The sequence below is a fragment of the Apodemus sylvaticus genome, chromosome 19 (assembly GCF_947179515.1).
Source record: "Apodemus sylvaticus chromosome 19, mApoSyl1.1, whole genome shotgun sequence".
NCBI lineage: Eukaryota > Metazoa > Chordata > Mammalia > Rodentia > Muridae > Apodemus > Apodemus sylvaticus.
The window spans coordinates 27,206,522-27,233,162 of NC_067490.1; the positions used below are offsets into that span (position 1 = coordinate 27,206,522).

The following is a 26,641-nucleotide window of genomic DNA, read 5'->3' on the forward strand; positions in this document are numbered from 1 at the left end:
CTGTAGAACTGGAAAATCCCAACACTCAAATCACTTAAAAAAAAAAAATCCCACGCCTGGGCAGACATCACTAGTCAATCATCGAGCTGCTTTTCTTCTGAGCACAGAGTCCCAGAGAGGGTGCATAGGATAAAAGTGACCTTCTGCCTAGGGCCCATCTCTCGTTACCTGGTCTCCCTTACACAGCTGCTAGAGGAATCATTTTTACAGTGTGAATGAACTAGGGTCGTCCTTCCCTTTAAAATCCTTTTCTAACTCCCCAACAGAATAAAGTTAAACTTCTCAGACTGTCCGGTTGGCTCTGTGGGTGAAAACACTTGACACTTGTGTCTAATGACCTGAGTTTGATTCTGGGAACCCATGTGAAGGCAGGAGAGAGCTGACTCCATTAAGTTTCTCTCTGACCTTCACATGCCACATGTGTGTCCCCCCCATCATGTGCATGCATACACACACACATACATACATGCATACATACACACACATACAAACACATGAATATACACACACATACATGTAAACACATGTACAAATACACAGACATACATGCACACATATACATACATATACACATATGAAATATACACACACACAAAATACACGTGATACATACATGTACACACATACAAAATATACACACATACATACACATACAAAATACACACACATACACACACAAAACATACATATACACACATACATACATATATACACACATACAAAATACACATACACACATACATACACGTACATACTCACATGCACTCACACACACACACACACACACACACACACATATACACACACAGTCTACGCTCTGAGGTCTCATACTGTCCTCATAGCTTATCTCAGGGCCTTTGCGCCTGCAGCTACGGTCTGCCAGGGTGGCCTCTGCCCTCCTCTGCCTCCTTGCCTGTTGATACTCTGTCTTTCTGGTCTCCCATGAACTATCTCTGTCTCTAATAGTGTGCTTCTCTCTGTCACCCACTGTGTCACCACACCTGTTTGTAACTTCAGCATTTCCCTAGGTGACCCTGTGTGACTCAGAGCACTCTTCTACAAGGAAAGTCTTTAAAGTCAGTTAAATTCTTTATACCTGGGCTGGAGAGAAAGTTGGCCCAGTGGTTAAGAGCACAGACTGTTTTGCAGAGGAGCCATGTTTGGTTCACAGCACCCACAGAAGGCAGCTTCCAACTATCTGTAACTTGAGCCGCAGGGGGATCTGTTGCCCTTGGCTGGACGGTGGGGAGGTGCATAGGCCTGCACTCATGGCCCCACCCCTTTCCCATAGTCACAGTAAAAAATATATCATTGTACCTTTCAGCCTGTGATGGACAGGGTTTGGCCAATTCCCAGATGCCCCCTGGCATTTTCCTTATTGTCCTGATTAAAAAATAGTTGGTTTCTTTTTAATGGAACCAGTCTATCTGTTTAGCAGACACATTTTCCTTGGCCTGAATTTTAACCTGTTGTTGTTGTTGCTGTTGTTGTTGTTACTGGGCAAACTACAAATTTTTAAATTATAGTTATAAATTAAAGTTATAATTATATAACTTTCTGTTATATGTGTTACTCATAATTCTCATTATAAACGGGGCTAAAAGTGGCCAAACAAAAGAAAATAGGGAAGCCTGTGCTCCGGCCTGCATGATGGGATGCTTTGATACCCTCTGCCAAATTCATCAGTTCATCAGCTTTAAACTCCACCACCCATAAAGTCTCAGGACCAAGGAAAGCCAGTGCCACAGTGAGCACTGGGTGGCCAGAGCTGAGCAGGCCCAGAAGCAAAACCATGCCCACCAGATGCCTCACAAGGAAACTGAGGCCCAGGGTGCCGCAAAGGCCTGCTGGTGGGCACAAGGCCCAGATGAGGGGGCCTTGCACCACACTTGACCGCACTGGCTGATAGCTAGCTGTTGGGGTGACATGGGAACAGGGCGACATCATCAGGGATGATGGCCCCTCCGATCTGTGGCTTTCTAACTAACAGCTGCTAAGCACTTCCAGGCGCAAGGGCTCTGCCAGAGCCCTCCTCCCATCCCCCACCCACCACCCCAAGACTGGGTTTCTCTGTGTAGCCCTGGCTGTCCTGGAACTCACTCTGTAGACCAGGCTGGTCTCGAACTCAGAAATCCGCCTGCCTCTGCCTCCCAAGTGCTGGGATTAAAGGCGTGTGCCACCACAGCCCAGATTCCTCCCATCTTTTTAATCCCTTCTTCTTTACTTCCTTTGTTCCCTACCCTGAATCCCCTCTTTCTTTGTACTTTTCTGTTTCTTCTAGGGTCAGCTCTTCTTCATAGAATCTGTAGCACAAAGGACATCAATCCCAGAATCCCTTGCAGCTCTTCCCCTCCCCAGCTTCCCGGAGAGCTACCCTAAAACAGTTTATTAATATTCTCTTGTCTACCCCAGGTTGTACTAATGCTAGGAACGTTTGAGAAAGCAGTGGACCATAGTGGTGAACCAAGGCAGAGGGAGGGGTGTCACAGGCTGGGAGGAGGCTCTTCTATTCTGAGGGACACTGATCATCCCTGTGCTGGGACCACAGAGGCAGGGTTGCTAGCAGTGGAGAGGCGATGGGCTCCTTGTTTATTTCTGATCTCTTTCCTCTGAAGGGACTGAGTCCTTAGTGGGAGAAGCTCTTCATGACTGCTGACTGGAAGATGAAACACCTTATGCCTGTGGAGGAAGCAGAGGGATTAGGAAGTAGCAGGCGCCCGAGCTGAGCAGACTACAACTTTTGGGCATTGTATTTGGCCCCAAGTTTTCTAACAGTTAAATCCAAAGAGAGCTACTCGGAAATGTTTCCAGGCAACAGAAAGTGTACCATTCATCTACAGAGTCAGCTTCCCCCCTGGGGGCACATCTCAAGCAGGAATGGATCCCCTGTGGGCTCAGGACACAGGACGTCAAGTGGGTGGTACCTCCAGCCACACTCGCAGACGCCAGATGCCTGTCCTAGGCATTCCAGCAAGGCTTCACAGTTTGACAGTTGCCCACAGGCTGTTGAGATCTGGAGACTTCCCTCCAGGCTAGGGTGGCTAAGGAATCAGTGCTACATACCTGTTAAAGTTGCTCTTGTAGCCAGCACAGGTGACACCTTGACTTGCCTGCCCAGCCGGACCTGACCAGCTGCTGCAGACCCTCGGTTCCCAGGGGAGCAGGCTGAGGACACAGAGAGGCTGTCTGTCTGGCAATCGCTCTGTCTTAACCACAAGTGACATTTCAATCCCTTAGCAAGCAGTGCAGCTGTCATGGAGGGCACCGCAGCCCCTCGCCCAAGTTCCCTCTTTGTTGGTGTCTCTTGCTCTATTCCCAGCATCCCTTGGGGCACTGAATCCCCAGCCCTCATGCCCGCAGGGAGGTTGACCTTTGTAACAGCAGTGATGGAAAAGGAGACATACCTGCCTATTCCAGAGCCCTCTCCATCCTGGCCACTTCCTGGGTTTAGCCCCTTGCTGTAGATTGGTGGGTATTTATCTTCTCTAGGGTGTGTCACATCTGTCCTACATGGGAGGAAGTGTGGTCAGTTCCTAGTTCTGGGTCCACGGAAAGTAAAATATGCTTGGTTGGTGCACACATACACATCGCTTGTGTTTGTGTTCCCCCACTAGCAATACATATGGGAACATCCCCCCTCCCTCTTATACCCTAGTGGATGTATTCTCCTTCCCCATTGTCTTAGCTCCCAGATCAGAAGAAGGGGCTGACCCTTGTTCTCAGCCAGAGTGATCCTATAAAATCCAGCTTGGGGCTCTTCCCCTTGTACCCACACCTGTGGCTACAGTGTCCTAAAGTAAGTTCCTAGGGAGGGGGCAAGGACCCGAGGCTCCAGGGCTCCATTACTCACAGGTGGGAGGGTGCAGAACAGTCGGGTCGCTCTTAAACGTCTCTCCACGTCGTCCTCATTAATAACTGTAATGCCAGCATCACTCGCACTTAAATAGCCTCATTTATCAACAAGCAATTTGCCGTGGCGAGGTGGCAGGGACACAGATAAGCAGACGGGGCCGGGGATGCTTGCAAGACACCTGCCAAGTAGCTTCCTCTCTCTGCTTCCATCTCTCAGGGGTGCAGGAGGAGGAAGGGACACCTAGCAGGAGGCTGGGAAGAGGTGATATTGCAGTCTCGTGAAATCAGCTCCCCTGGATGTCGAGGGTCTGGCCAGGGTACTGGCAAAACAGCAGGGATGCTGGCAAGACACTGGCCCTCTGGGGAACTTAGGCAGTCACAGTAGGTCCTCTGTCTGAACTCCTTCTGGAGAGCAATCAGCTATATGGAAGTATGGTCAAGTTCTAATTATGGGACCACAAAGGCCAGAATTGCTTGGCGGGAAGGTACACACACACACACACACACACACACACACACACACACACAGTCCTCTGCTACTTCCTGCCGATGCCCTTGGGGACACCTTGGGGACCATTCCTTGTGTCACCCGTAAACATGAGCTGTGGTGGCAGTCTTGTCTTGATTCGGATTTTACAAGGCCTGTATCTGAGTTTTTCCCCCCCATGAACCTTCACCACAGTATCTGCTCTATACATTTTATCCCCTTCAGGATCGTCACTTCTGTTCCCAGATGCTTTATCAAGAATAAGAGTTGACTTCGTGGGCACAGACAGATTTCCTACCTGTGAAATGGGAACCTCACACACTCAAGTCCTTACACACCCCCAAGAGCTGAGTCAGAAGTGTACTTGGGTGCAAATCAAGATTATTTATTTATTTATTAATTTATTTTACTGTGGGTTGGCGGCTGCTGGAATTGATTGGTTCACTAGATAAACGACTGTGCTGGCTCATGTCTACTCCACACAAGCTAGAGTCATTGGGAACCTCAGTCGAGAAAATGCCTACACCTGATTGGTCCGGTGATTGATGTGGGCGGGCCCAGCCCACTGTGGGCGGTGCCACTCCTCAGAAGCAAGTCCTGAGGTTACAGGAAGGAAGGGTTAGCAAGCCACTGGGAGCAAGCCAATAAGCAGTGTTCCTTCCCGGCTTCTGCTTCAGTTCCTGCCTCCCGGAATTCCCCTGGATGATAGACTACCAGCTTGAAGCTAAAATGAACCCTTTCCTCCCCGAGTTGTTTTTGCTCATGGTGTTTTAGCATAGCTATAGAAACCCTAACTAAGACAATGACTTATGCTTGTCTCTCCTTGCCTACTCTAGTTCTTCCTGCGTCAACTTTTTGACCTTCTTACCTCAGCTGCTGACATCTGAGGCAGCTGCTATGATATTCCAACCAGGTTTTTGAGGAAGGAGAAATAGAACCCTTATCCAAATAAACCTTGCCTCCTGTCCCCTGGCAGCCTCTCCTTCCACCTCATTGGCTGTGTATGCAAGCAAGAAGGCTTGCCCACAGCCCCATCTGTCTCCTGAGACTGGGGGTGGGGTGGGGCATAGTTCTCTCAATGCAGAGTATCAGAGTGGGGTGTGGCTGCTGGGCAGGATTGGCCTGGGGACACCATTGATCACAGCTGGTATTCTGTTCTGGAGATGCCCTGACTCCGTGGTAGAGCCTTGTATAACAGGAGGTGCCATTTCAGTGTCGTATGCTGGGGTTCTTGGACCAAAATGGCACTCAAGAAACCACAATTAAGCCTGGTTCATCTTTCTAGAAGACAAATGTTACTTGATCACGAGACAGAAAAAAATTATTTTCAAGTCACTGTAACCATACTATGGAATATAATATGGCATTTACATAGCTTTTCAAAATAACCCTGAGCTCACTAAAGACCAGGGCTGTGCCTGTCCTGCCACTGTAAGATGCTGAGAGAAAACACCTTGAATGAATGAATGAATGAATGAATGAAAATGAATAGAATATTATATTCAAGGTTTTTATTGATTTTTTGTAAATTTCATGTCATGTACCCCAATCCCATTCATCTCCCCATCCCTTTATATCTGCCCTCTGACCTTGCAACCTCCCCCTAAAATAAAATAAAGACCCAACAACACCCCCCCAACATCAACAGCCATAACCTATCTGCTTCAGCGCGTCCCACAGTACACCCTTTTGTCCACACATCTTTACTGGCAGTGTTCACTGACTGCAGTGAGTCACTGGTCTGGTTCGAGGCCTCTGGCTTCTGCTACACTCTGTATCCTCACTGTATCCTCACTGGAACCCCCCCCCCCCCTTAGCTATTCAGTTGTCACCCTATGTCTCCAGTTGTCACCCTGTGTCGTAGAGATCCAGCAGCTCTGGTTCTACAGGCCCCGCCTCTTCACACACTCCAGTGGTTGTTGAGGTGGACCCACCCTGGACCTGGGCCTTGAGTCAGCAGAATGGGGCATGTGCCACAGCCTTCATTGTGTGCCTGGAAGCAGGCTCTGGACACAGAGTCCACCCTATAGTCATCAAGGATACAGGCAGGCAGTAACCTGTTCTGTCCACTCCAGCTGTGACCCGTGGAACACATCTTAGACCACACTCTAGAAAGAGAGAGAAGTTTGGGGGATGGGGGCTGTTACCAGAGCAAGGGGAGAAGGCTGAACAGACGTAGGAGTGGAGCCACAAGGTGGCTGCAACAAAGGTGTCAGCTGATCCTCTGGGGTGGGGCAGGGCAAGTCAAGACAAGGTCAAGACAGGGGTCAGGTCTTCTGCCCTTCCAACCACTCATTGGATGCAGGCTGTCCTTGGCGAGGAGGAACAGACTTGCGTTAGAACTGTGATGTGTGCCCTTCCTGTTGTAGCCCTCTGGACCTAAGACAGCTGTCCCCCTACCCGGGATGGTCCTCCCTCTTTAATTACAGCTGCTCCTCCAAGCCCAAGTTCATATGCCATAGCTTGTACCTCTAAAGTCTGCTGTCAGAGCTAGAGTCAGGAGAAGGCCAGTAGAGTCCCATGCCACTAAAGCACAGTGCATATAAATATGTATATGGTTGCATGTATGTAGATGCACACATCACCATGTTTACTTACCTGTGCATAACATAAACATGTCTCTAGAAAGATATGCATGGAAACCACATGCAGCCGTTCCTTGGAAGTAAGACCTAAGGAAGCATCCAGCTAGAGACCAATGACTGACCAAGGAAGCGATGCTACCCAGGCCTTGCTTGTCAAACTAGAGCGTTTACTGTGGTTATTCCTAGAAATGTGGGTACAGCACCGGTTTACTGAGCATGGGGAAGCTCACTGCTGGGTACTCCAGTGAAGAAGTGCCCCCCACCTCACCTCCAAACAATTTTTAATCACTTGTGCATCCTTGGGGAGAAGAGGGGCCTCATGTACGCTTGCCTTGAGGATGTTAGTGAGCCTGGTCTTGTGAGGCTCTCTTGCAGGGAACTGTGGCTGTACCCATTCCAAAATGGCAATGGCCGTGCAGAGACCTGGAAGACTGCATCGTCCCACAGTAATGTGATTTTCATTAGTCTCTGGTGTGACTGTTGTGTCTCCACCGACAGATGTCAAGCATGCTAAAGTGGGCTCTGCCACCTCAGGAACCCAGCTGTCTGTGCCTGGCTGGCCCTGGTGTGTGTGTGTGTGTGTGTGTGTGTGTGTGTGAGAGAGAGAGAGAGAGAGAGAGAGAGTATGTGTGTGTGTGTGAGAGAGAGAGATAGAGATAAAGAGAGAGAAAGTGTGTGTGTCAGTGTGTGTGTGTGTGTGAGACAGAGACAGAGAGACAGACAGACAGACAGACAGACACACACACACACACACACACAGAGAGAGAGAGAGAGATCAGCCTCAGCTTGGCTGTCCAGCCTCTTTCCCTTCTCCTTTGCTTCTAAATGCACATATGCACCGCACATATGGTCGGCTCAGCAAACGGTTTGTCCTCTCTAGGCGTCTTCTGCCTCATAGTATTCGGCCTGGACATTTATTACATTTGATTGTGAAAAGTGTCCTCCATAGGCGCATATCTGTGACCTCTTGGCCACCAGCTGGTGGCGCTGTTTTGAAGTGTTTAGGAGCAGGACCCTGACTGGAGAAGCTGGTCTCTAGGAACAGGCCTGGAAGCTCTGGAAGCCTCACTCTACTTTCCGTTCATACTGTTTCCTGACTGTGAACTCCCTGTGACCAGCTGCCTCATGCTCCTCCCCCCCCCCCCCCCCGACACCCCGTGCCTTCTCCCTGGGATGGACTGTGTCCATTCTTAAATAACTCCTCCCATAGGGAGGTTTGTGTCAGGTATTGGGTAGCAGGACAAGGAACATACCTAATACAATTTTCTTCACTTTTCTTATCAATATGTTGCTCTCTATGACGTATCGTACGTGGTTGTTGTGAGCTTTGGGGTTGATTCAGGTGCCTCTGTGCGGTGCCAGAATCAGAACTCAAGACCATCTAAATGGTGGCCCATTTGAGAGCATAGAGTCCTGCCACTCCATTCAGGACTTTAAAAGAGTATTTGGTTTTATTTTATGTGTAGGAATGCTTTCCCTGCATGTAGGCCTGTATACCGTGTACATGCAGTGTGTCAGGAGTCCAGAAGGGGGCGCTGGATCCCCGGAACTGGAGTTACTGTGAGGGGTCTGGATACTGAACCTGGGTCTTCTTCAAGAGCCGCAAGTACCCTTAACCACTGAGCCTTCTCTCCAGCCTCTCCTATTCAGTACTTTGGTGTTGTCTCCCTGTCTGCTTTTTCTGTCTGACACACACACACACTGAGGCCACACACCAGATGCTTCATTCATGTTAATTGAGGAATGAATGACCAAGCAGGGAGGGAATGACTGGTGGATGAGCTGGTAAATGAAAGTTCATCATATCACAGGCCCAGAGAGGCCGAGTGACGTCCAACGCGGTCTGATGTACTGCCCAGGAGCCAAGGTTACATGATAAAGGCTCATTAGGGACGGCCCATATTTGGAAAAGCAGCTGCAAAATCTTTTTTGCTTTACATTGAGAATGATATTAATAATCAACGTTTGTTGAACGCAGGCTTGTGTGTTAGATGCCCTTCGGTGCTTCATGCACGATCCTCACACCAGCTTGTCCACCACCTTTACAGATAAGGAAAATGAAGGGCGAAGAAGCAAGGTGACTGGCTCAAGGTCACGCCCTCCCATCTCAGTCTGGTTTGTGTTGCTACAATAAAATGCCTGAGTCTGGGCCATTTATAAAGCATGGAAGTTTATTCTAATTGTTCAGAAGGGTGGGGATTTCAAGATGGAGCATCTACATCTAGTAGGGTCCTTTCTCTGTGTCAGAATATAGAAGAGGGCTTCATGTCAGGGCCAGTGTCCTCGAGTTTCACACGGGATCAGTGATCAAGGATATCACATGGCAGGAGAGTGTCCAGGTAGCTAATACTTCCTGTACACAGCAGACTGGCAGAGGAAGATTACTTTCCCAAGAACCTACTTTTTTTTTTTTTTTTTTGAGACAGGGTTTCTCTGTGTAGTCCTGGCTGTCCTGGAACTCACTCTGTAGACCAGGCTGGCCTCGAACTCAGAAATCCGCCTGCCTCTGCCTCCCAGAGTGCTGGGATTACAGGCCTGTGCACCACTACCACCCGGCAAGAACCTACTCTTATGGGGTGGGGGGATGTCACAGTGGGTGCCAACTGTCCTACGCTGCCCACAGTGAAGGACAGAGAGCACCAAGGCAGCCTCTTGAGGTAGCCGCAGGCTTCAGGAGATGAATGAAGAAGGAAGACACCCCGAGAGTGGGAACAGATGGGGCCCAGGACCCCAGGGTTAGAACGAACGCTCTTGTGGAGCTACAGCTTCAGGGCAATGAGGCACCAAGGTGAGAGCATGAGAGCATTGAACCCCATACGGATGCACGTGGTGCCAACCCGAAGGCCACCTGTAGTCCTGTGCTCAGTGGCAAAGAGGCCTCAACTGCTCCCATCACTGCCTCTGTCTCCTACACACTTACACCCACACCCACACCCACAGTTTCCATGGTGTGGGGCCTTGGAGCCTTTAGCTCTGCATGGTGTTTGGAAGGACAGAGTTGAACTCTAGTTCTGGAAGGGGTCTGAAAATTGTCCGCAGCCTAAAGGATACAGGTGTATTTTGTTTTTTGTTGTTTGTTTTGTTTTTAGTTTTTACGGGTGTTTTTTGTTTGGTTTGGTTTGGTTTGGTTTTCTGTTTTTATTTCTGTTTTTGTTTTGGTTTTTTGGGACAAGGTTTCTCTCTGTCGCCCTGGCTGTTCTAGACCTCATTTTGTAGACCAGGCTGGCCTTGAACTCACAAAAAATCTACCTGCCTATGCCTCCTGAGTGTTGGAATTAAAGGCATGCCCCACCATGCCTGTGTCCTTGGCTTAAAAATGAAGCGTCTATCATTCAAGAATGGCCAGTGAGCCAGACACCAGGCATCTCAGGTACTAGGAGGGCTGGTTTCTGCTCTCTCCTCTCAGCTCTCCCAGGACTCCATGAGGCCATTCCTTGCGATGTGTCCAGGGCAGTGGAGTGGGCGCTGGAGAGAGGTGGAGCTCCGGTGTGGCTCTTAGAATTACAGAACTATAGTCCTGTGTTCCTATCATCTTGTGATTATCTGACAATCCATCACTACACTCATGTATTCATTTTTTGCTGGGTTGAGGGGTTGGGGGCAGGCACTGACCCATTACTCAAATCTCTGGGGATGTAGCAGAGAACATGGGTCACTATGCCTGTCCTTGGGGTGCTAGAACGAGACCCAGACTGAGCACTTTGCTGTAGAAGGGTCCTCACAGCCTGTTGTGGTGACCAAGAAGTCTCTTTGGGGCAAAATTCTTCCCTGTAAGCTTGAAGACCTAAATGTGAATTCCTGGCCCCCATGCTGGGCATGGTAATGTAAGACCCCCCAAAACCGAGGGTGCCCCAGTACCCACATCCCGGAAGGCGACACCCAAATCACTCTCGAGAAACGGTCTCGATGCAATAGTATGAGGATTTCTTTATTCCAGAATTCTGGGTTCCACAGCCATACCCCACGCAGAGGTAGGGGACTGAGGACCCCGTGCAACTGAAGTCAGGGGTATTTAAAGGGGAAAAATCACAAGACTAGGGTTGGAGGACACAATTCACTAGGCAAAGGGTGGAGGACAAAACATGCATGGAATGGGGAAGTACAGAATGAGGAAGTAAGGAAGGTTAGAGATTATCTGGAGCAAATGTCCTTGGGGCATTTATAAGGGTATAGTTAAACCTTGGAGCTAGAACAGGATGGGCTATCTTTCTCAAGCTGAAAGCAGAAAAACAAGTTACTCTGTGCTGGGCTAAAAACATTGAGTTGGGGGTCTCTCAGTAACATGTATCTGTAAGCCTAACCCCGGGAAGCAGAGACAGGAAGACCTTGCTTTCTAGCAAGACAGTTGCTACAATGACAAGCTTTGGACTCATTGACTCTGTCTCAAAAAACTGAGAGAAAAGTGATGGAGACTACATCCTGGAGTCAATCTCTGACCTCTGCATGTGCCTGCCCGGGCAAGCACTCCCTTCATACATGCACACATGGGTTAAGTCAAACATGCACATCAGAAGGCCCCTCTTAGATGTTGGAGCATTATGTCTGCTACTCTGGAATTTTTCTGTTGTAGCTTCTGAGGCAGGAACAAGGCTGGTGGCATGGTACACCTTGTGCGGGCTGCACATTCAGGCCAGGGGTGGTGGAATCTGGCCCAACTACACCCAAGTGTGGTCTCTTCCTCTGTTGGGATAGTATGGCTGTTGGAGAGTCTGCTTGGTGTGGAGGTCTGGAGGCTGGCGAGACCTGGATTTGATGGCTAGGAATGTAATTTCTAGATCTTAGTCTGCAAGCACAGACAGACAGAGAGAGTGTGATTCTGGTCCTAGATACTCAGGATACGACTTGAGTACAGCAGCAGCTACAACCTGCCCCACCTGCACCTAGTTAGTGGGCCCGGGGTCTCAAGTCATGAAACAGGGAGAGGCGACTTGGCAGGGGTACTGTGAGAAGGGTCACCGAGTCTTCACTCACTGTCCCTCCATGGCAGAGGTTCTGAGGTAATCCTGTGATAAGAAGAGAGGCACTTTTCTTCCTTCACTCATCTGTTGACCTCTTTCTTTATCAACCCACCTACCCACACATTTATCTACCAATCCACCTACCCACCCACCTGTGTACCTATTCATTTATCCATCACTCATGTACTAATTTACCCATTCCCATCCATCTATTCATCTATTCATTTATATATCATCTGTCCATCTGTCCATTAGTCCATCCATCCATCCATCCACCCATCCATCTATCCACTAGTCCCCCACCCACTCATCCATGAGTCCATTCATCTCCCCTTTCATCACCCATTCATGCGACCAACCACCCTCCCATCCATTCATCCATCCATCCATCATCTACCCATTCACTCATTCACCCCCTCCCTCCACCAGTCCTTCAACTCATTCATCCAACCACTCCCTGGTCTAAGTAAGCTCAGCCCCAGATCAATCCATTCCAAGGAAAGATATGCCTGAAGTCACAGTAGCCAGCGAAGCCTCTAGACCAGTGTTTTCTCAGGTCATCTTTCTTAAACCACAGGTGCCATTTGAGATGACCTTAGAAGAAAGGTTTTCTTGCCCACATAAACCTTGGGAAAGCTGTATCTTCCCTTACTGCCATGTTGAATATTAGTGTAATAATGGTAATACTGGTTCTGAAGGGTCCTGTAGGGAAGAATCCTGTTTAGATTCTCTTTTGTTTAATCCCTCTAAATAATTTTGTATTGGGGGATGGGGACAGCAGACAAGGCTGTGGTGCTTGTGTGGAGGCCAGGGGACAACAGTCGGGAGTTGGTTCTCTCCTTCTGCCGTGTGCATCTTACAGATCAAGCTTAGACCTCCAGGCTTGCCAGCGAGCCTGCTCGAGCCATCTCTATGGCCCCAGGTTATTTTTCTAACGCAATGTTCTTCTCTATATCTTTTTGACCAAGGAACATTTTTTTTTTTAACATGGAGTACCTGTGAGCCTCCCAGGGAATTAATGATTCGTGAAATACACTTTAGGAAGCATTCCTTTAAGCACGAAATCTTTTTTTAATTATAATGACTTGCATGGAATATTCATAAGATCTATTATATATGTACCTGCCTTCTCCCGTCGGAGTGACTCATCCTTCAGCCCTTCCTGGGCACATCGGTGAACACATCACCCTGAGCAGCATCCTCTAGCGAGGCTCCGTCCCTGACAGGAGCTGGGGAAGGGACAGAAATGGGTGAGTTCCTACTTTTCAGAGAACTGTTTGGTCTTTCCCTCCTTTTTGGAGATCAGAGCGCAGAGGTGCTTACTTCCTCGCTTGTCTGTGTTCCCCTTGGAGTGAGTCGGAATTTAAACATCAGTATGGAAACTCAAACACTCTCTGAGTAAGGGCCTGACTAGATCTCTCCTTTGCACTAACTTGGTGTCTTAGGATTTTACTGATGTGAACAGACGCTCTGACCAGAGCAATTCTTAGACTGCATTTAGCTGGGGGCTGGCTTACAGGTTCAGAGGTTCAACTGATTGTCATGAAGAATGTGGCAGCATCCAGGCAGGCATGGTGCAGGAGGAGCTCAGAGTTCTACATCTTCTTCTGAAGGCTGCTAGGAGAAGACTGGCTTCCAGGCAGCTAGGATGAGGGTCTTAAAGCCCACACCCACAGTGACAGGCCACACCCTACTCCAACAGGGCTACACCCTACTTCAACAGGGCCACACCCCCTAATAGTACCAATTCCTGGGCTAAGCATACATATACCATAGCACTTGGAATGTCTTATAAGTATTTATTTGGTTGTAGAACTTTGAGCCTTTGAGGATTATTTCCTACATGAATACATTTTATTGATCTCTTGATTGGTGATTGATTGATTGATTGATTGTGGTGCCAGGAATCAAATCCAGAGCCTTGCACATACTCAACTACTGTTCTACAATTACATATGCCCTAAACCCTCTGTTTTGCCGGGGTAGGGGCTTACTATGTAGTCCAGGTTAGCCTTGAACTCACAACCCTGAGGTCCTGGGATTACAAGCCACTCTTCACTCTTAGCTTTATTGTCTTGCTTTAATCGGTGTTTTGGATCATTGCACAATAATCACTGGGGCTGGTCCTGGATAAGATCTTCAGGATCAGCCTGGCCTAGGTTTGAATCCTGACTCTACCTCTCCCTAGCTGTGTGATCTCGGACAAGCTGCTAAATCTTTTTTTTTTTTTTCTCTGAGTGTGGAAATGTGTTCTCATGCTTGGGGGTGAATACTAGATGAGGTTGTTTGTGCAGAGTGCTTAACAGTGCTCGGCATATGGTAGGTGCTTGATAAGTTGTGGCATAGTCAGGGCTAGGGTGAGGCGTGTGAGGGTCCTAGGGCATGTCAACATTTATGCCATTCCAAACTCCTGCACACACAGGGACGTCATCTGAGAGGGGGTTAAACCTTCTCTTCTCTGTCTTGGGTGTACATGGTCTCATGACTTGGGAATGCTCATTCGTACCTTCAGCTGTTTGTTGAGTCTGAGTATCCTGAAGACCTAGTCAACTTTCCACCTGTAGAGATCCTCACCTAGGCGGCAAATCAGCTGAACAGGGACCGGGCCCAGGCACAGGTGGATGAAGGGTGTGCCAGAGCTGGAGGGGGAACTGAGAAAGGCCCAAGGTAGTCACCCAGCCATGCCTTACATGAGTACAGACTGTGTTGGTGTCAGAGCCTCCAAACCAGGGCGAGGCCACCTCCAACTGCCCTGAACCTTCCTTCTCTTGCCTGTCAAAACTTTTAAAAACATAAACAGCGGCGAGAGCGGCATTTGCATAAATCTCATTAGAAAAAGTGCAAGTTTCATAAATCTTGTGATAAATTAGTGCGAGATCATTCTCAACGTGATGTATTAATTTTAGGGCAGAAATGAATGGTTCTGTGATCATCGTGGGTAATTGCGAGTCTCCTCTGAAACGAGGTGATTTCTGGGGGTCCTCCTCTGGCTCCCCGGCAGGGAGGGGCTGGGGGAGGTGTCTTACCCTACATCTGGATGCCCATGTCTTGTTTCTTCTGCTTGGAGAAGTGCTGAGAAGCTGGATCTCCAGCCAGGGCTGAAGAGCAGAGGTCCAGGAAGCCATACCTTAAGGTCTATATTTCTGAGAACCAAGTGGCCTTCAAGGAAGATTTGAAACAACTGAGTCTTGGGCCCATGAAATCCATAGCCCAAAATCATGGTCCAGAACCAACAGCCTTAGCACTGCTTGGGAGTTTGTTAGAGACCCCGGAAGCTCTGCAGAGACCACGAGGCTATTTGTTCTACAGGCATTCTTCTAGGGAGCCTGAGGCTCACCCTACATTCAAATGTCTTTGTGTTACCTCAAGGGAGCTGCCCAAGGGGTCAACACATTACACTACCCCACTCACTAGCAAGTGGGGCTTGGCTTGCCTCACTTACAAACACTCCCCAGGTGCTGCTAAAGTGAACTCAGGTCAATATTTGATGTGTTAAAGCAAGATGACTTGGAAAAGTGTGCACACAAGAAGGATCACAGATCACACACACACACATATGTGCACACATGCACAGACACACATTACACAAGTCTATATTTTGCCATGACTGTGGATTAGCCTGGGTGCCCCACTATGGCTAGGGAGCCAACCACAACATTAAGAATGTAGAGGCTCCCAGGAAGTTGGTCTCCTTGTGGATCAAGTGAAAATACCATTAAAGGCCATGGCCGCCATCATAGCTCCCAGTGGAAGTGCTTCCTGAGACTCTGACCCTCCAACACACAGTCCTATCCAGCACCCACCATGACTCTACTGTTAGAGTTGTGGGACACACACAGACACAGGGTGACAGTCCCAGGTGGTTTTGATGACTGTGAGTTTGGAATCAATTATTGGCTGTGGGCTAGCCTTTATCATAGACTCAGGCTTGCCCCAGTGCTTGGAGGGTGGGGCTCCAGCCCTGGATGCCCTCTCTGGAGGTCACATTTATGGGGTGTCAATGAGGGTTGCATGGGTGCAGCCTTGATTCCAAGAGTGGGGACTGAGTGGTGTCTCTGTCCTGAGCTCCTGGTAGCAGGACTTCAGCAGGGTGGCTTCTGAATTGGAAGGGGCCAGCTTGAACCTGCCACGGTGTTTAGACTATCTTAGCCAGCCTTTAACGGCCCGAAGTGCTGTTTATTTTAATGATAATGTCAAGTTCAATTTGCCGTCATTTTTCCACATTTCCTTTTGTAAAGTTAATTGAACAGTTCAATGAATTGAAAAGTTTCAGGAGAAGGGGAAAAAATAGCTCACTCTTATCATTGTTATTAAATCTGGTAACTACTGCTTGGCTCTCTGGCCTTAAGAGAGGACTCTATCGCTTCCCACCCCCTCTCCCCCATCCCTCGCACACACCCCAAGGGCCTTGGAACAGCAAGGACTTGAGAAGGTCAGACAGAGCATTCTAGAATTCCTTACTTCCTGGTCATCTCATACTCTACCTGCTGTTTCTAAACAGGAGAAAAAAAAGAGTGCTCCGTCTCCCTGTCCCTGAGTATGGCGCCCAGGTGATGACGCTTTGAAGTCTCGAGGGACACCATGTGGTCTATTCCCAATGCCAAGCACCCCACATTGACACTGTGTGAGGGTGAGGTGTGACCAACAGAGCCTTTATAGGATAGATAGGATAGACGTGTCTACTGGAATGTGGTATCATGAGAGAGAGGGAGGGAGAGAGAGGGAAGGGGGAGGGAGGGGAAAGCGCAGGGAGAGGGGGAAGGGGAGGAGGAAGGGGAAGGGGAGAGGGAAAGGGAGTGCCTGGGGACTAATTCTGATGTAGTGTAAGACTCTTAATTTACCAGAGACCCCCCCCCCCAATTGAACAATGTGGAGACGGGAATCGATGTGGAGATGGGAATCGGTGCAAAAGCAAGAGGAATTTTATTTAATCCAGCATGCTGGGGTCACCCTGCACAGGGGAGAGAACAGCCCCGTGCAGCCAGTCCAGCAGGCCTTTATACAGTTCTCAGAAATCTCATACGATTTCTTTGTGAGTTTCGCAGGGCAGCTGCCATTAGGCACACTGTGATTGGCAGAACAGTGTAACTTTAAACTGATTGGTCTCTAGGGAATGAGATAAGTGGCCAACAGTCTGTCCTGGGGAAATGTGTCCCTACTGCAGGTCAGTTCCTCACCACCCTTGTGGTCTGAGGAATGTTAATTAGCCTTTCCCTTCTGGAGGAGCAAGTGTCCCAGGATCTTTCCTAAGTTCCTGACCTCTCTTCAGTAACGGACTTGTCTCTTAGCTGCCCAGCCCCGATTTCTTTGTGAGTTTGTTGGGCCCATCACGAACCAGAATGTGTGGCAGGTGTTAAGATCGCCTACTGGAGTCAGGTGTTTGAATCAAAGCTCCTTTTTCATTAAGTTCTGAGGCAGCCTTCCTTAGGACACCTCAGTGCTGTGGCAGAGACTATCAATCTCAAGCACAGCTTCTGTTCTCCCCAAGGACTGCTATGATGTGGTCACTGACTCCAGGTCCCTCCTGGTGTTGGTGATGGAAGAGCCAGTCAGAGAGGTTACCAGCTTTTCTGATGTCACACAGCAAGTGGTGGCTTAGTGGGAGCCAGGGCGTCCAGATGCATTCCCTGACAATTCTGTTTTAAAGCAGAGAATCAGCACTGTGCACAAAGTATCCACCTGGCCAAAGCCCTGACTACAAACTATCTACTCGGCCATAGCCCTGCCTACAAAGTATCTACCCAGCCATAGCCCTGCCTACAAAGTATCTACCCAGCCAAAGCCCTGCCTACAAAGTATCTACCTGGCCAAAGCCCTGCCTACAAAGTATCTACCCAGCCATAGCCCTGCCTACAAAGTATCTACCCAGCCATAGCCCTGCCTACAAAGTATCTACCCGGCCATAGCCCTGCCTACAAAGTATCTACCCAGCCAAAGCCCTGCCTACAAAGTATCTACCCGGCCATAGCCCTGCCTACAAAGTATCTACACAGCCATAGCCCTGCCTACAAAGTATCTACCCAGCCATCGCCCTGCCTACAAAGTATCTACACAGCCATAGCCCTGCCTACAAAGTATCTACCCAGCCATAGCCCTGCCTACAAAGTATCTACCCAGCCAAAGCCCTGCCTACAAAGTATCTACCCAGCCATAGCCCAGCCCACAAAGTATCTACTGGGCCGTTTGCTTGCTTGCTTGTTTCTTTTTCCATACAGGCTTTTTCAGTGTAGCCTTGGCTCTCTCTCTTTGTAGACCAGGCTGGCCTCGAACTCACAGAGATCTGCCTGTCTCTGCCTCCCCAGTGCTGGGATTAAAGGCATGTGCCACCACTATCCTGGCTATCCCACCCTGGCTATCTACTAGGGCTTTTGTTTTGAGTCTAAGCCTTCACTGCCCTGAAGATGGTCACTTTGCCTTTCTGAGCCTTGGTTTTCTTACCCATGAAGCAGGTGTGACCCTTCTATGTAGGGCTCTCGTTAGAAATAAGTAAAAATTAATAAAAACAAGTAAGAATGAGCTCTAAAGTGGAGACTCAAGGCCTCGCTCGGTGCCAGGTGTGTGCAGGTCTTCTTCTCTCAGGCAGCAAGTGAGGTCATCCTTCCCTGGTGTGGGCAGTTTCCAGAGAGCTGCTGTTGGGAATGGAGGTGACCCAAGGGCTCTAGACATATGGCTGGTCCCTCTACCCAAGGTGAGGGCTTCTGCTGTGGGCTGCAGGGTATGCCTTGGAGAAGAACCTGGGAGGCCTTAGGCTGCTGGAGGGAGGTGTGGCCTCAGCCTTGGCCCTCTAGTGAGCATCCCAGGTGGGTGGAGTTTAGATAAGGGTCGAGAGGTCAAACCAAGTTTAGAATTCCAGGGGGTAGCAGAGAGAGGGGGAGCCTGACTCTGGCAGCAGAGGGAGGGAAAGCTTAGACTAAGGAGAGGAAGGTGCTTAGCGGGCTGTCTGATCTCAGAGGGTGACAAATGAGACCACAGCTACAAGGCCAGCTGGCTCTGAGGGGTGTGTTGACCCGGGAGTGTGGCAAGCAGCCACTGTGGCTATAGCAGGGAGTGGACTGGGTTCCTTTCTCTCTCTCTCTCTCTCTCTCTCTCTCTCTGTGTGTGTGTGTGTGTGTGTGTGTAGGGTTTGTGGGTGGGAGTGGGGCACGGAACAGCTCTGTTGGTCACTAATAACACATGGGTGGCACAAATGTCACCAATATACGAGACACACATGTGTGCCCATGGCCCTGGAATCATGGCTGCACAGCCGAGCATCCTTCAGACAAACTCCCCAGTTTGCTCTTCCCCTGTGTGAGGGGATGGGAGAGAGGGAGGTGTGTGACTTCCGCTGCCACCACTGTGCTTTCTGTTTCTGAGGTGACCTTTGTACTCCTAGCCTGACTCTGTGTCCTTTCTAACTGCCCCGAGCCTGGTAGGGGCAGACAGCTATTTCCTTGGATTGGGAGAGACCATGGGCACCAGTTGACGTAAAGTCACTTTCCGTCGCAAATAGCAAGAGATTGGCTTTCCTGTGTCTTTTAAGGTTGATGATAGTGACGACACGGATCCCCGTGCTGTGAAGGTTACTGCAGTTGACTATAGTAGACAGTGATTGCTTACTAATGTCTGCATGGGAAAGGGCTGGGCCCAGCTAGCTCTCTGACCTCTAGGTAGTTGATGGAGGTGGAGGATCCTGGGGGATTGAAAGGGCCTTGCCAAGCTGTCCTAGAGCACCACCAGCATCTGTGTCCGAGAGTGATGGCCCAGGGCTGGAGAGATGGCTCAGCGGTTAAGAGCACTGGCTGCTCTTCCAGAGGTCCTGAGTTCAAGTCCCAGCAACCACATGGTGGCTCACAACCATCTGTCATGGGATTGGACGCCTTCTTCTGGTGTCTGAAGACAGCTACAGTGTACTCACATATATATAAAATGAGAGAGAGAGAGAGAGAGAGAGAGAGAGAGAGAGAGAGAGAGAGAGAGAGAAAGGCCTATTGTTTGCTGCACAGAGCCCAAGAAGCTGAGGGCAGAGAGAGCTTGGGGTACGTGTACAGGCAGTGTAGCAGGATTTGTGTGTGCCACAGTGTGCTCAAGAAGGCTGGCAGCAGCTCGGTCCTCTGACCCACAGTGCAATGGAAATATGACTGGCAATGGGCAATTAGGGCGAGGGCTGTGCCTGACTTGGCAAGCATGAATTTGGATGTGTGTGTGTGTGTGTGTGTGTGTGTGACCAATCACAGAGCATGCTCAGTGCCCTTGTTCATTCCACAGCCCCTGCCCCAACTTGGGGGACACGTATGGATCACAGCCTTCTCCCCAGATAAAAACTCCAAAGCTTACCGCTTGCCACCGACCTGCGTTTCCGGCCCTCCCCTCCCTAGGCAGGCAGAGATCCACAGCCCTTTCTCTTCAGTGCAGATATCAACAATAACAGTAATAACAGTTATCTGGGCTGGCAGCAGGGACCCAGCGGGGACTCGGGAAGCGGTGATTGTCCGCCCTTGCCTGGAAGGCAGATGTGACTCGCTGCTGAGGGGCCGAGGCCACCAGAGGGGACATGTCCCCAGCTCTGTGCTCAGGGAATCCCTACCTCTAAGATGGGGCAGATTGTCCCAGAATAGGACACTTGGTTGACAGGAGAGTCTGGAGAGCCCTTAGGAAAGAATCCAAGGTTACTGTCTACACCGCCCCCCCACCCCCACCCCCAGCCCTGCGGACTCTGGTTCTGGCATTCCGAGTCGAGTGCTACTGATTTGGGCTTTATTAGGTGTGATTAGCCTTTCGCTCTCCTGCCCATTAGTGTCGTAATTAAGATCTAACTGGCCGCACTCTCTTCTCACCGTGGTTCCAAGGTCCACCGGGGACTGTTTCTCTTCTACATCTTTCCTGGGCTTGGCAGGACTCAAAATTTTATTGAGCCACTTTGGAATCCAGATGCTCATCAGGCTAAAGGAAAGAGATCAGGCAGACTGCTGCTCCTCCCCCACCCCCACCCCCAGAGCTGACAGGAATGTTCTCAGAGACTGGTGGCCAGCAAGACTGGTGAACACACTGGTGGCTTCTGGGATGAGGAGCCATGAGGACAGGGAGACCAGATGTCCTTTGGGGTGGGTGTCCTGACTGACTGAGTACTTGAGGAAGGCCTTGTGGAGGTTAGCTGCTGCTGAGAAGTGAACATTGAGCCCGGGTGTGAGGTAACTTGAGGTAGCACTGCGTGTGCTCTCCCAGGCAGCGATGAACTTGGCCCAGTCAGGAGCAGCTGACAGCCATGGGACCAGAGAGCGCGCACCATCGGGATCTGCCATATTGGAGAAAATTATTAGAGCCCCGGGGTGGTCTGATTTATTTATCTAACTTTAAAAATGTGGTGAACCAGGAAGATGGGTCAGTGGTTCAGGCACTTGCCGCATAGGCATGGAGACCTGGGATTGATCCCCAGAAACCCATGACAGGCAGGCGTGGTGGACATCTCAAAATTCTAGCCTCAGAAGGGCAGAGACTGGATCCCCAGTAAAGCTAGACCAGTCATATAGCTGAGAGCTCAGGGTTTGATTGGGAAACCTTGCTTCAGTGGATAGCATGGAAGAGAGATGATTCCTGATATCAACCACAGACTTCCAACATACACTGCATTCGTGCACCCATGCCAGAGTGTGTCCTCACACATGCAGATATGCATAAACACACACACACACACACACACACACACAGGAGACTAAAAGGGGAGAATTTAAATTTAGAGTATGCCCATCTTGGAATTTACCCCTTTACTCAATGTGAGACTCTGGTTCAGTGGACTGTTCCATCTCCAGAACACACCTTGGCTGGAGGCTCAGGACTCTGTGCCTGTAAAACATGTAAAAGGTAGAGCCCCCTGCTCTACCCTTCCCAACCTCTGAACATCAGCATTCTATTTCCCAAGGTGCTTGGGAGAAGTAGGAGTGTGCGTTATTTATTTGTCACTGTGTGGCGGATGGCTTATTTCACTTAGCACAGCGTCTCCAGGCTCATCCACGCCGTAGCAAGCAAGCGTCAGCATCCCTTCCTTCCTGGAACTCGATGATCCATTGGCTGCCTAGGCCGTGTTTTGCTTATCCATCCATCCGTGGCTCCTTGGGCTGCTTCACCTCTTGACCACTGTGGAAAGTGCTATGGCTGTGGGTTTGCCATAGACTAAGTACCTCAGTCTTAAGTGTCCTTCCGCCCACCCGGAGGTTAGACAGGGCCCCAGCCTGGCTCAGCGCAGAATGGAACCGGCTGGCTCAGTAGGGTGACCCTTCCCAGCAAGGATGGGAGGCCAAATGCAGAAACGCCTCTGGCTGTACTGATTGAGCCAAGAGGCCCGAGTCTGAGCCATTAAATCATGCCAGACTTGGAGCGGTCCCTCTCTGCATCTAAAGCGGGAGCCATAAACCAGGCTGACTTGCCCGGCAAGCACTCAGAGCTCGGTTGTTTATAGCCGGCGTCTGCTCGGATTGGTAGATTCCTGTGCTGCGCCCATTGTTAAATATTAGAATATGGGTCTGCACTAAACCACTCCTGGGCTTCTACACATGACTGCACATCAGTCTCCTGAAGAGAGGGGAGGGAACACTGTCTAGGGGTTTGTGTCCCTAGCTCCCCCACCGGCCAGCTGGACCAACAGGGTCCGGCAGCAGTATGCACCCACCATAGCTCAGAAGCACAGTCTTTGGGGTTTTTTTTCTCAGAAACAAACCTTGTGATGGATTGATTGAGGCTGGAGTTCCTGTTTGTGGTAGGGTGTCTGGTGATTGACAGGTGCAGGAGGCTCTAATGATGGCATGAAAGGAGCTGGGAAATGTCCACAGCACCATAGCCCAGTGGTTGACTAGAGGGAGGTCCCAGGAGCCCTAGGAAAGGGGTGGGGATAGAGGCAGGGACAGGTGGAATTCCTGCTGCTGTAATAGAGTAGCACTGACTGGCTTACTTATAAAGAAGGGAGGTTCATAGCTTGCAGTTCTGGAGGCTGGAAGTTGAGGAGCCTGATGCCCATATATGGTAAGGGTCTTTATTGTACATCATATCACAGAGAGACAGAATGCTAACTCAGGACTATCAACTCCTTGTGAAGCAATTAGTGGTTTTGCAAGGGCCTCACCCCATCTGGTTTCTGATTGCTTCCTGAAGGCCTTATCGCCAATGCCAGCAATTATGAGTTAGGGGTAGCTTCTAACATAAGATTTAGAGGACACACCGAAACCATAGCATTTATCTTTGTCACCGTCCACAGCCAATCACTGAGTCCCAACTCCTGGCCTGTGTATGGCATGGGCTGACTCTGGCAAAGAAACGTGGAATCTGGCCATCGGAGGCTAGGCTGGTGTGCCCGTGGCACCGAGGGAGACACAGTGCCAACTGAGGCTGCTGTGGTCACCTCCCCAGCCCCTTTCACACCATCATCAGAGCCCCCAGGACCTGTGACAAGAACTCCAGCTTCATCCACTGCCGGTGGGAACAGAAAATGGTGCAGGAACCGTACAAGGCCGTGGCATGATGATTCAATAAGTTTAATGTGGCCCCAGCAAATCTACTTCTAAGCATATGAGAGACAAATTGAAATGAAAATTCCAACATTGTATTATACGTGGATGCACCTATCCACGGTATTCATAGCCCAGAGTGGGACATAACAGGAAGCTCTGTTGACAGAAGAGGGTATGCATAGGATGTGTTAGATTCGTGCAAGTGAAGTTGAGTCAGCCATCTAAAGGAGCAGAGCTCTAACACAGGCACCCTCATGGACCAGTGATGCTGACCGAGAGCCACACACAGGGCCACTGACTGTTGTGGTTCTGTTGATATGAGCATCCAGAGCCGGCAGGTCCCAGGGATCAGAGTGCACACCCAAAAGCCAGGGACTGAGAAATGACTTTGTGACAGGCACAGTTTTCCTCAGGGTGGTGATGGAAGATGGTTGCTCACCGTGAGTGCATGGGAGGGTACCAGGTTGTACCCTTTGAAGAGTGAAGGCACTTGATTTTGTGAGGTAGTTATTTTGCTTGTGTGGTGTGTGTGTGTGTGTGTATGTGTGTGTGTGTTTGCGTTCGCACTTGCATGCATGTATGTGCATGTGTGGGGGCATGTGCATGTGCATCTGTGTGTGTGTGTGCATATGTGTGTATGAGAGACAGGGTTTCCTGCAGCCCTGAATGACTTCATTGTGTAGCCAAGGATGACTTTGAACCCCCAATCTTCCTGTCTCCACCTCCCAGGCTGGGTTACAGGCAGGCACTATCACACTCGGTTCGTGGTGTACTGGCGATCACACCCCAGGCCTTGTGTATGCTAGACAAGCAAGTGCTCTATCAACCGATCTGTATCCCTAGTGTTGGTATTCTGTCTAAGCTCCACCCCACACCTACCTGGCCACAGCCAGGTATGCCCCGCCCCATAGACCTGGCCCACTATAAAAGGGGCTGCTTGCCCCTCCTCTCCCTCTTTGCTCTCTCTCTGCTCTCCCTCATCCTACTGTCATCTCTCTGCCCCTTGGGCTCTTCCCCCCCTCTCTCCACGTGGTCATGGCTGGCCCCCATTCCTCCTCTCTCTCTCTCTCTCTCTCTCTCTCTCTCTCTCTCTCTGCCTCTGTAACTCCCATCCTCTACTCTGAATAAACTCTATTCTATACCATGCCTGTGTGCATGTGGTCCCTCAGGGGGAAGAGGTGCTGGGGCAAGGACACCCCTTCCCCCACACTTCCGTGCCACATTTCTCTAAATCCCCAATCCTCTCTTTTTAAGCCCCTTTCACTTAGCCCACCAGATTTTTTTTCTTTAAATCACCCCAAGTATTCTGTCATCCAAGATTCTGTCGCCTTCAGTGGGCACCAAAGGGCTGTGTGGGACCTGTGCACCCCAGGGGTCTCACAGCCAGGATGGTCCTGGGAGCCTGGGCTAGAGCAAAGTCCCACAGACAGACAGACAGACAGACAGACAGACAGACAGACAGGGACGGTATGACCAAAGATTGCCAGTGGGGCAGCTTGCCTGCTTTCCAGAGAAGCTAGCTCTGGCCATTTCTGCAGAGCCGCCAAGAGCACAGGGAGGGGGAGGAGGTGCCCAGCTGGAAAACTGTGGGGTGTCTTGTCTTAAATATAATATTAAATCAGCACCTTTAATTAGTACGCTTAGAAAGGCCACTAGCAATTACCTGGGACACCAAGAAGGCGTGATCTGGAAAGAGCCTGGGAGGAAGCCACAAAAGACCATTTTGAACAGCACATAATTGGGGAGAAAATGGATAAAAGTCCAGGAAATTACAGGGTGGGTGACAGCAGCTGATGGCCCCATCCCTATCCTGCCCAGCGCCCCCCTCCCTGGGAGGACCCAAGTGTCAGGCCTGGGAAAGCCATTTGGGATATCAGGTTCAGTCACACGACCTTGGCTGCAGGGCTGAGGTAGCCTTCCCACAATCCCCTTGGCCAGCCAGAGTCTATCCTCACTGTGCCCGCCACCTCAGTCAAGACAGGCTGGCAGGTGAGGCCCGCTGTCTGAGGGCCGCAGGCTGTAGATCTTTATACTGTGGGGGAGCAGGGTATATGCGGGGAGCCCTTGTCCCCCATCACCACCCCACCAACACAGAAACTAGGGGTCAAAGCCAGAAATGCCTGCACAGCTTTAGAGTACATCTTTTAAGAATGCAGTGTGTGGTCTGTTTGGCTCCCAACTGATCTTTGTCATCTAGAAATAAGGTCTTTTGGGGAAAGTGAGCTTGACTTACCTGTGATTTTCACATACTCCATCCCTCTGACCTGGGCAAAAAAGGGCATTGAACTTGGCATGTAGGTATTCAGAGCAAAGATAGGGTCCCCTGCCTCCACTGTCCAGCCTGGGTATTTGCTTCCTGTGTCTGGCTTCTCTCTATATAAGATGCGGATATTGGGCTCCAAGCTATTCTGACCTCGTTCCTTGCTCTTACAATGCCCTCACCGCCTCCATCACCACGAATGCTGCCTGCCTCTGTTGATTGACATGGGGGAGGCTCTGTTCCTTCCCTGAACTTCAATATCCTCATCTGTAAAATGGGTAGAATAATGAGTGCCAGATGGAGGACTGAATGAGCAAACTCAAGTGAACGGGCAAAACAAACAAACAAAAGCTTCCTTCCCATTTGGGGATCCTGGTTGGGCCCTGATAGGATCAGATCTGTGAAATTCTCACTCACCATGGAAGCGCTGCATCTCAAGTTGACTATGCAGTCCAGCTCTCCCATCCGTTAACCACGAGGAGAAGGGAAATTATAGCATCACTTGCTAGGGCCCTAAAAACTCCGAGGCAGTCAGAATGGAGCAGGGAATTCCTTGCCTGCTTCTTCAGACTTCCAGAGTTCACAAGAGTTGGCTATCACTGTCAGCTTAGAGGTGTCCCATGATCACCCTCCTGACAGAGCTCCTAAGCCACAGCCTTGCAGCGTCCCTCCCCTTCACGTTGTCCTTTGGGGCACTTATGCTAGAATCCCCATCCTAGGCAGATGGCGCAGTAGGCTCATCCTCTTGGAAAACCACTAGGGAGCCAGGGAGCCCCAGGACACGATATTCTGTGCCAAGGCTTCTGAGCCAGGCTATGCGCCACCATCCCGATGCCTGGGGTGGCCTGTGTCTGTCCAAAACACTGCATCCTGAAGAATATGACCCCTACTTCTTGGTCCTCTTCTTAAGGACAGGAACCAGACCCTGTCAGGGCAAGTCTCGGAGTGATACATCTTTTTAGCCTTGGTGCACAGATGAAGGCTGGAACATTTTGCAAAATACTATGAATTAGACAAGA

The 26,641-nt window shown here is 50.0% G+C and overlaps 1 protein-coding gene across 1 annotated transcript in view; it reads left to right on the plus strand.

The window, feature by feature from the left end:
• Cdh23 (cadherin related 23) overlaps nt 1-26,641 on the plus strand; it is a 393,910-nt gene that overhangs the window by 71,409 nt on the left and 295,860 nt on the right. The window lies entirely within an intron of this gene.